This window comes from Arachis stenosperma, chromosome 6 (genome assembly GCF_014773155.1).
Source record: "Arachis stenosperma cultivar V10309 chromosome 6, arast.V10309.gnm1.PFL2, whole genome shotgun sequence".
In the NCBI taxonomy this organism is placed as follows: domain Eukaryota; kingdom Viridiplantae; phylum Streptophyta; class Magnoliopsida; order Fabales; family Fabaceae; genus Arachis; species Arachis stenosperma.
In genome coordinates, this window is record NC_080382.1 from 121606566 (window position 1) to 121618798 (window position 12233).

The 12233-nt window shown below is 37.8% G+C and overlaps 1 non-coding gene across 1 annotated transcript; it reads right to left on the reverse strand.

Moving 5' to 3' along the window:
• Positions 1–4043: 4043 nt before the first annotated feature.
• Positions 4044–4151, reverse strand: LOC130938601 (small nucleolar RNA R71). The gene has a single exon (XR_009069760.1). It is a non-coding gene; the product is annotated as a small nucleolar RNA R71 (small nucleolar RNA).
• Between the last annotated feature and the right edge of the window lie 8082 nt (positions 4152–12233).

The window sequence follows — 12233 nt, forward strand, 5'->3', positions numbered from 1 at the left end:
TTTGATAATGATTGTTTGTAGCATTTTTGGTTGTTTGTATTTTTCCGAGCATTATTCTTGGCGTACTGATGAGCGGATAATTTATACGCTTTTTGGCATTGTTGTTAGGTAGTTTTTAGTAGGATATAGTTACTTTTAGGGATGTTTTAATTAGTTTTATGCTAAATTCACATTTCTGGATTTTACTATGAGTTTGTATGTTTTTTTATGATTTTAGATATTTTCTGGCTGAAATTGAGGGACCTGAGCAAAACTCTAATAAAAGGCTGACAAAGGACCGCTGATGCTGTTGGATTCTGACCTCCCTGCACTCGAAATGGATTTTCTGGAGCTACAGAACTCCAAATGGCGCGCTTTCAATGACGTTCGAAAGTAGACATCCAAAAATTTCCAGCAAAATATAATAGTTCATACTTTATTCGAGATTAGATGATGTAAACTGGTGTTTAAAGCCAGTTCCATGTTGCATTCTGGAGTCAAACGCCAGAAACACGTCACGAACCAGAGTTGAACGCCAAAAACACGTTACAACTTGGCGTTCAACTCCAAAAGAAGCCTATGCACGTGTAAAGCTTAAGATCAGCCCAAGCACACACCAAGTGGGTCCCGGAAGTAGATTTCTGCATCAATTACTTACTTCTGTAAACCCTAGTAGCTAGTCTAGTATAAATAAGACATTTTACTATTATATTAGACATCTTTGGTCTCAGTTTTAATCTATTATTCATCTTACGAGACTATTGATCACGTTTATGGGGGCTGGCCATTCGGCCATGCCTGAACCTTGATCACTTATGTATTTTCAACGGTGGAGTTTCTACACACCATAGATTAAGGGTGTGGAGCTCTGCTATACCTCGAATTTTAATGCAATTACTACTATTTTCTATTCAATTCAGTTTATTCCTGTTCTAAGATATTCGTTGCACTTCACCATGACGAACGTGATGATCCGTGACACTCATCATCATTCTCACCTATGAACGCGTGACTGACAACCACCTCCATTCTACCTTAGACCGGGCGCATATCTCTTGGATTCCTTGATCAGAATCTTTGTGGTATAAGCTAGAATTGATGGCGGCATTCATGAGAATCCAGAAAGTCTAAACCTTGTCTGTGGTATTCCGAGTAGGATTCAGGGATTGAATGACTGTGACGAGCTTCAAACTCGCGATTGTTGGGTGTGATGACCAACGCAAAAGAATCAATGGATTCTATTCCGACATGATCGAGAACCGACAGATGATTAGCCGTGCTGTGATAGAGCATTTGGACCATTTTCACTTAGAGGATGGGATGTAGCCATTAACAACAGTGATGCCCTACATACAGCTTGTCATGGAAAGGAGTAAGAAGGACAGTGATGCCCTACATACAGCTTGCCATGGAAAGGAGTAAGAAGGATTGGATGAAGGCAGTAAGAAAGCAGAGATCCAACAGGGACAAAGCATCTCCATACACTTATCTGAAATTCTCACTAATGATTTATATAAGTATTTCTATCTTTATTTTCTGTTTATTTATTATTATCATTCGAAAACTCCATAACTATTTATTATCCGCCTAACTGAGATTTACAAGATGACCATAGCTTGCTTCATACCAACAATCTCTGTGGGATCGACCCTTACTCACGTAAGGTTTATTACTTGGACGACCCAGTGCACTTGCTGGTTAGTTGTGCGGAGTTGTGAAGAAAGTGCTGAGTTAGTAGATGCGCATACCTAGTTGAATGCCATTATTAGAGATCACAATTTTGCCTACCAAGTTTTTGGTGCCGTTGCCGGGGATTGTTCGAGTTTGGACAACTGATGGTTCATCTTGTTACTCAGATTAGGTAATTTTCTTTTTGTTTTATTTTCAAGAATTTTTCAAAAATCTTTTAAAAATTTCTCATCTGTTTTCGAAAATTATTCTAAATTTTTAAGAATGAATTCTAGTATTTCATGAAGCATGTTGAAGCCTGGCTGGATGTAAAGCCATGTTTAACTCTTTTGTACTGAGGCTTCCAATCATCAGCATAGAGGCAAGTTAATTGAAATTTCAACTATTGCATGCCTGATTTATATCCTAAAGCTGACTGGCTATTAAGCCATGTCCAACCCTTTGATTGGAGCTTTAGGCTAATATTGAAAGATTCCTGAAATTCTTATTAAAAAATTTTGAATTTCTTATTTTTTTTCCTATAAAATTTCGAAAAATATATACAAAAATTATAAAATCATAAAATAAAAAAACTTTTATTTTTGTGTTTCTTGTTTTAGTCTTTAGTCAAATTTTAAGTTTGGTGTCAATTGCATATTCATCTTGTTCTTGCATTTTTCGAAAATTCATGCATTCATAGTGTTCTTCATGATCTTCAAGTTGCTCTTAGTAAGTCTTCTTGTTTGATCTTTAAATTTTCTTGTTTTGTATTATATGATATTTTTCATATGCATTTTTACATTCATAGTGTCTAAGCATTAAAGATTTCTAAGTTTGGTGTCTTGCATGTGTTCTTTGCATCAAAAATTTTTCAAAAATATGTTCTTGATGTTCATAATGATCTTCAAAGTGTTCTTGGTGTTCATCTTGACATTCATAGTGTTCTTGCATGCATCATTGGTTTTGATCCAAAAATTTTCATGTTTTGGGTCATTTTTATGTTTTTCCCTCTCATCATTAAAAATTCAAAAATAAAAAAATATATTTTCCTTATTTCTCTCAAAATTTCGAAAATTTGAGTTAACTTAGTCAAAAATTTTTAAAAATTAGCTATTTCTTATAAGTCAAGTCAAATTTTCAAATTTAAAAATCTTATCTTTTCAAAATCTTTTTCAAAAATCAAATCTTTTTCATTTTTTTATTATTTTCGAAATTTTTAAAAAATTTATTTTCAAAATCTTTTTCTTATCTTTATTTATGATTTTCGAAAACTTTACTAACAATTAATGTGATTGATTCAAAAATTTGAAGTTTGTTACTTTCTTGTTAAGAAAGGTTCAATCTTTAAATTCTAGAATCATATCATTTAGTTTCTTGTTAGTCAAGCAATCAAATTTTAATTTTAAAAATCAAATCTTTTTCAAAATATCTTTTTTAACTTCTTATCTTTTCAAAATTGATTTTCAAATCTTTTTCAACTAACTAATTGACTTTTTGTTTGTTTCTTATCTTTTTCAAAATCACCTAACTACTTTTCCCTCTCTAATTTTCGAAAATCATCTATTTCTTTTTCAAAATTTTTTTAATTAATTAATTGTTTCAAATTTTAATTTTAATTTTATTTCTTCTCTTAATTTTTGAAAATCACTAACCCTTTTTCAAAATTAATTTTCGAATTCTCTCCCCCTCATCTTCTTCTATTTATTTATTTATTTACTAACACTTCTCTTCATCTCAAGAATCTGAACCTATCTTCACCCTTGTGTTTGGATTCTTACTTCTTCTTTCTTCTATTCCTTTCTTCTTCTACTAACATAAAGGAATCTCTCTACTGTGGTAAAGAGGATCCTTATTATTATTTTCTGTTCCCTTCTTTTTCATATGAGCAGGAGCAAGGACAAGAATATTCTTGTTGAAGCAGATCCTGAACCTGAAAGGACTCTGAAGAGAAAACTAAGAGAAGCTAAATTACAACAATCCAGAGACAACTTTATAGAAATTTTCGAAACAGAAGAGGAGATGGCAGCCAAAAATAATAATGCAAGGAGGATGCTTGGTGATTACACTATACCTACTTCCAAGTTTGATGGAAGAAGAATCTCAATCCCTGCCATTGGAGCAAACAATTTTGAGCTGAAACCTCAACTAGTTGCTCTACTATAATAGAACTGCAAGTTCCATGGACTTCCATCAGAAGATCCCTACCAATTTAGATATGTGAGACTATTAAGACTAATGGAGTAGATCCTGAAGTCTACAGGCTCATGCTTTTCCCTTTTGCTGTGAGAGACAGGGCTAGAACATGGTTGGATTCACAACCTAAAGATAGCCTGGACTCATGGGATAAGCTGGTCATGGCCTTCTTGGCTAAGTTCTTTCTTCCTCAAAAGCTGAGCAAGCTTAGAGTGGATGTTTAGACTTTCAAACAAAAAGATGGTGAATCCCTCTATGAAGCTTGGGAAATATACAAGCAGATGACCAAAATGTGTCTTTCTGACATGCTTTCAGAGTGGACCATTTTGGATATATTCTATTATGGTCTATCTGAGTTCTCTAAGATGTCACTGGACCATTCTACAGGTGGATCCATTCACCTAAAGAAAACGTCTGCAGAAGCTCAAGAACTTATTGACATGGTTGCAAATAACCAGTTCATGTACACTTCTGAGAGGAATTCCGTGAATAATGGGACGCCTCAAAGGAAGGGAGTTCTTGAAATTGATGCTCTGAAGCCATATTGGCTCAGAACAAAATGTTGACTTAGCAAGTCAACATGATTTTTCAAAGTCTGAACGGATGGCAAAATGCATCCAACAGTACTAAAGAGGCATCTTCTAAAGAAGAAGCTTATGATCCTGAGAACCCTGCAATAGCAGAGGTAAATTATATGGGTGAACATTATGAAAACACCTATAATTCATCATGGAGAAATCATCCAAATTTCTCATGGAAGGATCAACAAAAGCCTCAACAAGGCTTTAATAATGGTGGAAGAAATAAGCTCAGCAATAGCAAGCCTTATCCATCATCTTCTCAGCAATAGACAGAGAATTCTGAGCAGAGCACCTCTAATTTAGCAAAATTAGTCTCTGATCTGTCTAAAGCCACTTTAAGTTTCATGAGTAAAATAAGGTCCTCCATCAGAAATTTGGAGGCACAAGTGGGTCAGCTGAGTAAGAAAATCACTGAAACTCCTCATAGTACTCTCCCAAGCAACACTGAAGGGAATCCAAAAAGAGAGTGCGAGGCCATTGACATAATCAACATGGCCGAACCTAGGGAGGAAGGAGAGGACATGAATCTCAATGAGGAAGACCTCATGGGACATCTCTCAAGCAAGAAAGAGCTTCCTATTGAGGACCAAAGGGATCTGAAGGTCATATAGAGACCATAGAGATCCTATTAAATCTCCTTCTACCATTCATGAGCTCTGAAGATTATTCTTCCTCTGAAGAGGATGAAAATGTAATTAGAGAGCAAGTTGCTCAATATCTAGGAGCCATCATGAAGTTGAATGCCAAATTGTTTGGTAATGAGACTTGGGAAGGTGAACCTCCCTTGCTCATTAGTGAACTAGATACATGGATTCAGCAAACTTTACCTCAAAAGAGACAAGATTATGGTAAATTCTTAATACCCTGTACCATAGGCACCATGACCTTTGAGAAGGCTCTGTGTGACCTAGGGTCAGGGATAAATCTTATGCCACTCTATGTAATGGAGAAGCTGGGGATCATTGAGATACAACCTACCATATTCTCATTACAAATGGCAGACAAGTCAGTAAGACAAGCTTATGGATTAGTAGAGGACGTGTTAGTAAAGGTTGAAGGCCTTTACATCCCTGCTGATTTCATAATCTTAGACACTAGGAAGGAGGAGGATGAATGCATCATCATTGGAAGACCTTTCCTAGCCACAGCAGGAGCTGTGATAGATGTTAACAGAGGAGAATTAGTCCTTCAATTGAATGGGGACTACCTTGTGTTTAAGACCAAAGGGTGTTCTTCTTTAACAATGGAGAGGAAGCATGAAAAACTTCTCTCAGTACAGAGTCAAACAGAGTCCCCACAATCAAACTCTAAGTTTGGTGTTGAATCTCCACATCCAAACTCTAAGTTTGGTGTTGGGAGTCTACAACATTGACCTGATCACCTGTGAGGCTCCATGAGAGCCCACTGTCAAGCTATTGACATTAAAGAAGCGCTTATTGGGAGGCAACCCAATTTTTATTTATCTAATTTTATTTTTCTTTTATTGTTCTTTTATGTTTTATTAGGTTCATGATCATGTGGAGTCACAAAATAAATACTAAAATTAAAAACAGAATCAAAAACAGCAGAAGAAAAAGCACACCTTGGAGGAAGGACTTACTGGCGTTTAAAAGCCAGTAAGGAACATCTGGCTGGCGTTCAACGCTAGAACAGAGCATGGATCTGGCGTTGAACGCTAGAAACAAGCATCATCCTGGCGTTCAAATGCCAGGAATACACCCTGAGGAAAGTTGGCACTGAACGCCAGAAACAAGCATGGAACTGGCGTTCAACGCCAGAAACATGCTGCAAATGGGCGTTGAACGCCCAAAACAAGCATGAAGCTGGCGTTCAACGCCAGAAACAAGCATCAATCTGGCGTTGAATGCCAGGATTGCATGCAAAGGGCATTTTACACACCTCAATGGTGCAGGGATGTAAATCCTTGACACCTCAGGATTTGTGGATCCCACAGGATCATCTCAGGATTTGTGGACCACACAGGATCCTACCTACCTCAACTCACCCTCTCTCTCTTTTTCAATAAACACTCTTCCCCAAAACCCTTCACCAATCACCTCAATCTCTCTTCCCCATCACCTCTTCACCACTCACATCCATCCACTCTTCCCCATAAACCCCACCTACCTTCAAATTCAAAATCCCTTTCCCACCCAAACCCACCCAATATAGCTGAACCTTAACCCCTCTCCCTCCACTATATAAACCTCTTCATTCTTCTTCATTTTCCCACAACACAACCCTCTCTTCTCCTCCTTGGCTGAAACATAACCTTCTCTCCCTTTCCCATATCTTCTTCTTCTTTATCTATTCTTTCTTCTCTTGCTCGAGGGCGAGCAATTTTCTAAGTTTGGTGTGGTAAAAGCATAGCTTTTTTTTCCATAACCACCTATGGCACCTAAGGCCGGAGAAACCTCTAGAAAAGGGAAAGAGAAGATAAAAGCTTCCACCTCCGAGTCATGGGAGATGGAGAGATTCATCTCCAAAGCCCATCAAGACCACTTCTATGAAGTTGTGGCCAAGAAGAAGGTGATCCCCGAAGTCCCTTTCAAACTTAAGAAAAATGAGTATTCGGAGATCCACGTGAGATCCAAAGAAGAGGTTGGGAAGTTTTGACCAATCCTATTCAACAAGTCAGAATCTTAATGGTTCAAGAGTTCTATGCCAATGCATGGATCACTAGAAACCATGATCAAAGTGTGAACCCGAATCCAAAGAATTATCTTACAATGGTTCGGGGAAAATACTTAGATTTCAGTCCGAAAAATGTGAGGTTGCCATTCAACTTGCCCATGATGCAAGGAGATGCATGCCCCTATACTAGAAGGGTCAACTTTGATCAAAGGTTGGACCAAGTCCTTATGGACATATGTGTGGAAGGAGCTCAATGGAAAAGAGACTCCAAAGGCAAGCCGGTTCAATTAAGAAGACTGGACCTCAAGCCTGTGGCTAGAGGATGGTTGGAGTTCATCCAACGCTCCATCATCCCCACTAGCAACCGATCTGAAGTTACTGTGGATCAGGACATCATGATTCATAGCATCATGAATGGAGAGGAAGTAGAAGTTCATGAAGTCATCTCCCTTGAATTCTACAAAATAGCCAAAAAGTCCTCCACCATGGCAAGGCTAACTTTTCCTCATCTTATTTGCCATCTATGTTACTCAGCTAGAGTTATCATAGAAGGAGACATCCCCATTAAGGAGGATAAGCCCATCACTAAGAAGAGGATGGAGCAAACAAGAGAGCCCACTCAAGGATCCCAATAGACGCATGAGGAAGCTCATCACCAAGAAATCCCGTAAATGCCTCAAGGGATGCACTTTCCTCCCAACAATTATTGGGAATAACTCAACACTTCTCTAGAAGACTTGAGTTACAATATGGATCAATTAAGGGTGGAACATCAAGAGCACTCTATCATTCTCCATAAAATTAGAGAAGATCAAAAAGCAATGAGGGAGGAGCAACAAAGGCAAGGAAGAGACATAGAAGAGCTCAAGGACATCATTAGTTCTTCAAGAAGAAAGCGCCACCATCACTGAGGTGGATTCATTCCTTGTTCTTATTTCTCTGTTTTTCGGTATTTATGCTTAATTTTTATTTATGTTTTTGTCTTTCCTACATGATCATTAGTATTTAGTAACTATGTCTTAAGGCTATGAATAAATCCATAAATCCTTCATCTCTCTTAAATAAAAAATGTTTTAATACAAAAAGAACAAGAAGTACATGAGTTTCAAATTTATCCTTGAATTTAGTTTAATTATATTGATGTGGTGACAATACTTTTTGTTTTCTGAATGAATGCTTGAATAGTGAATATTTTTTATCTTGTTGTTTATGAATGTTAAAATTGTTGGCTCTTGAAAGAATGATGAACAAAGAGAAATGCTATTGATAATCTGAAAAATCATGAAATTGATTCTTGAAGCAAGAAAAAGCAATGAAAAAGCAAAAGCTTGCGAAAAAAAATATTTTGGCGAAAAAAAATAGAAAGAAAAAAAAAGCAAGCAGAAAAAGCTAATAGCCCTTAAAACCAAAAGGCAAGGGTAAAAAGGATCCAAGGCTTTGAGCATCAATGGATAGGAGGGAACAAGGAAATAAAATCCAGGCCTAAGCGGCTAAATCAAGTTGTCCCTAACCATGTGCTTGTGGCATGCAGGTCCAAGTGAAAAGCTTGAGACTGAGTGGTTAAAGTCGTGATCCAAAGCAAAAAGAGTGTGCTTAAGAGCTTTGGACACCTCTAACTGGGGACTTTAGCAAAGCTGAGTCACAATCTGAAAAGGTTCACCCAGTCATGTGTCTGTGGCATTTATGTATCCAGTGGTAATACTGGAAAATAAAGTGCTTAGGGCCACAGCCAAGACTCATAAAAGTAGCTGTGTTCAAGAATTAACATACTTAACTAAGAGAATCAATAACACTATCTAAAATTCTAAGTTCCTATAGATGCCAATCATTCTAAACTTCAAAGGATAAACTGAGATGCTGGTGCACGAAATTGTGATCATCAACAATAGCGCCAAAAAGTTGGTAGTGCTCTCAAACGTGAATCACACTTAGTCACAACTCCGCACAACTAACCAGCAAGTGCACTGGGTCGTCCAAGTAATACCTTACGTGAGTAAGGGTCGATCCCACGGAGATTGTTGGTATGAAGCAAACTATGGTCATCTTGTAAATCTCAGTCAGGCGGATAATAATTGATTATTGGGTTTTCGAATATTAATAATAAATAAACAGAAAATAAAGAAAATGCTCTGTCACAGCACGGCTAATCATCTGTCGGTTCTCGATCATGTCGGAATAGAATCCCTTGATTCTTTTGCATTTGTCATCAAGCCCAACAATCGCGAGTTTGAAGCTCGTCACAGTCATTCAATCCTGGAATCCTACTCGGAATACCACAGACAAGGTTTAGACTTTTCGGATTCTCATGAATGCCGCCATCTATCTAACTTATACCACGAAGATTCTGATTAAGGAATCCAAGAGATATGCGCCCGGTCTAAGGTAGAACGGAAGTGGTTGTCAGTCACGCGTTCATAGGTGAGAATGATGATGAGTGTCACGGATCATCACATTCATCATGTTGAAGTGTAACGAATATCTTAGAATAAGAATAAGCGGAATTGAATAGAAAGTAGTAGTAATTGCATTGAAACTTGAGGTACAGCAGAGCTCCACACCCTTAATCTATGGTGTGTAGAAACTCCACCGTTAAAAATACATAAGTGATGAAGGTCCAAGCATGGCCGAATGGCCAGCCCCCAAACGCGATCAATAGTCTCCTAAGATGAATAATAAAACCAAGACCAAAGATCTTCTAAACAATAGTAAAAAGTTCTATTTATACTAAACTAACTACTAGGGTTTACAGAAGTAAGTAATTGATGCATAAATCCACTTTTGGGGCCCACTTAGTGTATGTTTGGGCTGAGCTTGATCTTTACACGAGCTGAGGCTTATCTTGGAGTTGAACGCCAAGTTGTAACGTGTTTTTGGCGTTCAACTCTGGTTCGTGACGTGTTTCTGGCGTTTGACTCCAGAATGCAGCATAGAACTGGCGTTGATCGCCAGTTTACGTCATCTAATCACGAATAAAATATGGACTATTATATATTGCTGGAAAGCTTTGGATGTCTACTTTCAAAAGCCGTTGAGAGCGCGCCATTTGGAGTTCTGTAGCTCCAGAAAATCCATTTCGAGTGCAGGGAGGTCAGAATCCAACAGCATCAGCAGTCCTTTGTCAGCATTTTATCAGAGTTTTGCTCAGGTCCCTCAATTTCAGCCAGAAATTACTTGAAATCACAGAAAATCACACAAACTCATAGTAAAGTCCAGAAATGTGAATTTAGCATAAAAACTAATGAAAACATCCCTAAAAGTAGCTAGATTATACTAAAAATTACCTATAAATAATGCCAAAAAGCGTATAAATTATCCGCTCATCAGATACCAAAACTATTCAGAAGCAAAAAGCTACAAGTCCCGCTCATCTAATTAGAACTAATATTCATTGCTATTCTGAAATTTATAGTATGTTCTCTTATTTTTTTTATCCTATTTGATTTTCAGTTGCTTGGGGACAAACAACAATTTAAGTTTGGTGTTGTGATGAGCGGATAATTTATACGCTTTTTGGCATTATTTTTAGGTAGTTTTTAGTAGGATATAGTTACTTTTAGGGATGTTTTCATTAGTTTTTATGCTAAACTCACATTTCTGGACTTTACTATGAGTTTGTGTGTTTTTCTGTGATTTCAGATATTTTTTGCTGAAATTGAGGGACCTGAGCAAAACTCTGATAAAAGGCTGACAAATGACTGCTGATGCTGTTGGATTCTGACCTCCCTGCACTCGAAATAGATTTTCTGGAGCTACCGAACTCCAAATGGCGCGCTCTCAATGGCGTTGGAAAGTAGACATCTAGAGCTTTCCAGCAATATATAATACTCCATACTTTATTCGAGATTAGACGATGTAAACTGGCGTTTAACGCCAGTTCCATGTTGCATTCTGGAGTCAAACGCCAGAAACACGTCACGAACCAGAGTTGAACGCCAAAAACACATTACAACTTGGCGTTCAACTCCAAAAGAAGCCTTTGCACGTGTAAAGCTCAAGCTCAGTCCAAGCACACACCAAGTGGGCCCCGAAGGTGGATTTCTGCATCAATTACTTACTTCTGTAAACCCTAGTAGCTAGTCTAGTATAAATAAGATATTTTACTATTGTATTAGACATCTTTAGTCTCAGTTTTAATCTATTATTCATCTTAGGAGACTATTGATCACGTTTATGGGGGCTGGCCATTCGGCCATGCCTGAACCTTGATCACTTATGTATTTTCAACGGTGGAGTTTCTACACACCATAGATTAAGGGTGTGAAGCTCTGCTGTACCTCGAGTTTTAATGCAATTACTACTATTTTCTATTCAATTCAGTTTATTCCTGTTCTAAGATATTCGTTGCACTTCACCATGACGAACGTGATGATCCGTGACACTCATCATCATTCTCACCTATGAACGTGTGACTGACAACCACTTCCGTTCTACCTTAGACCGGGCGCATATCTCTTGAATTCCTTGATCAGAATCTTCGTGGTATAAGCTAGAATTGATGGCGGCATTCATGAGAATCCGAAAAGTCTAAACCTTATCTGTGGTATTCCGAGTAGGATTCAGGGATTGAATGACTGTGACGAGCTTCAAACTCGCGATTGTTGGGCGTGATGACAAACGCAAAAGAATCAATGGATTCTATTCCGACATGATCGAGAACCGACAGACGATTAGCCGTGCTGTGACAGAGCATTTGGACCATTTTCACTTAGAGGATGGGATGTAGCCATTGACAACGGTGATGCCCTACATACAGCATGCCATGGAAAGGAATAAGAAGGATTGGATGAAGGCAGTAGAAAAGCAGAGATCCAACAGGGACAAAGCATCTCCATACACTTATCTGAAATTCTCACTAATGATTTACATAAGTATTTCTATCTTTATTTTCTGTTTATTTATTATTATTATTCGAAAACTCCATAACCATTTATTATCCGCCTAACTGAGATTTACAAGATGACCATAGCTTGCTTCATACCAACAATCTCCGTGGGATCGACCCTTACTTACGTAAGGTTTATTACTTGGACGACCTAGTGCACTTGCTGGTTAGTTGTGCGGAGTTGTGAAGAAAGTGCTAAGTTAGTAGATGCACATACCAAGTTGAATTCCATTGTTAGAGATGACAATTTTGCCTACCAAGTACGTATGTTAGTTTCCGAGTATGAAGCTCGGATG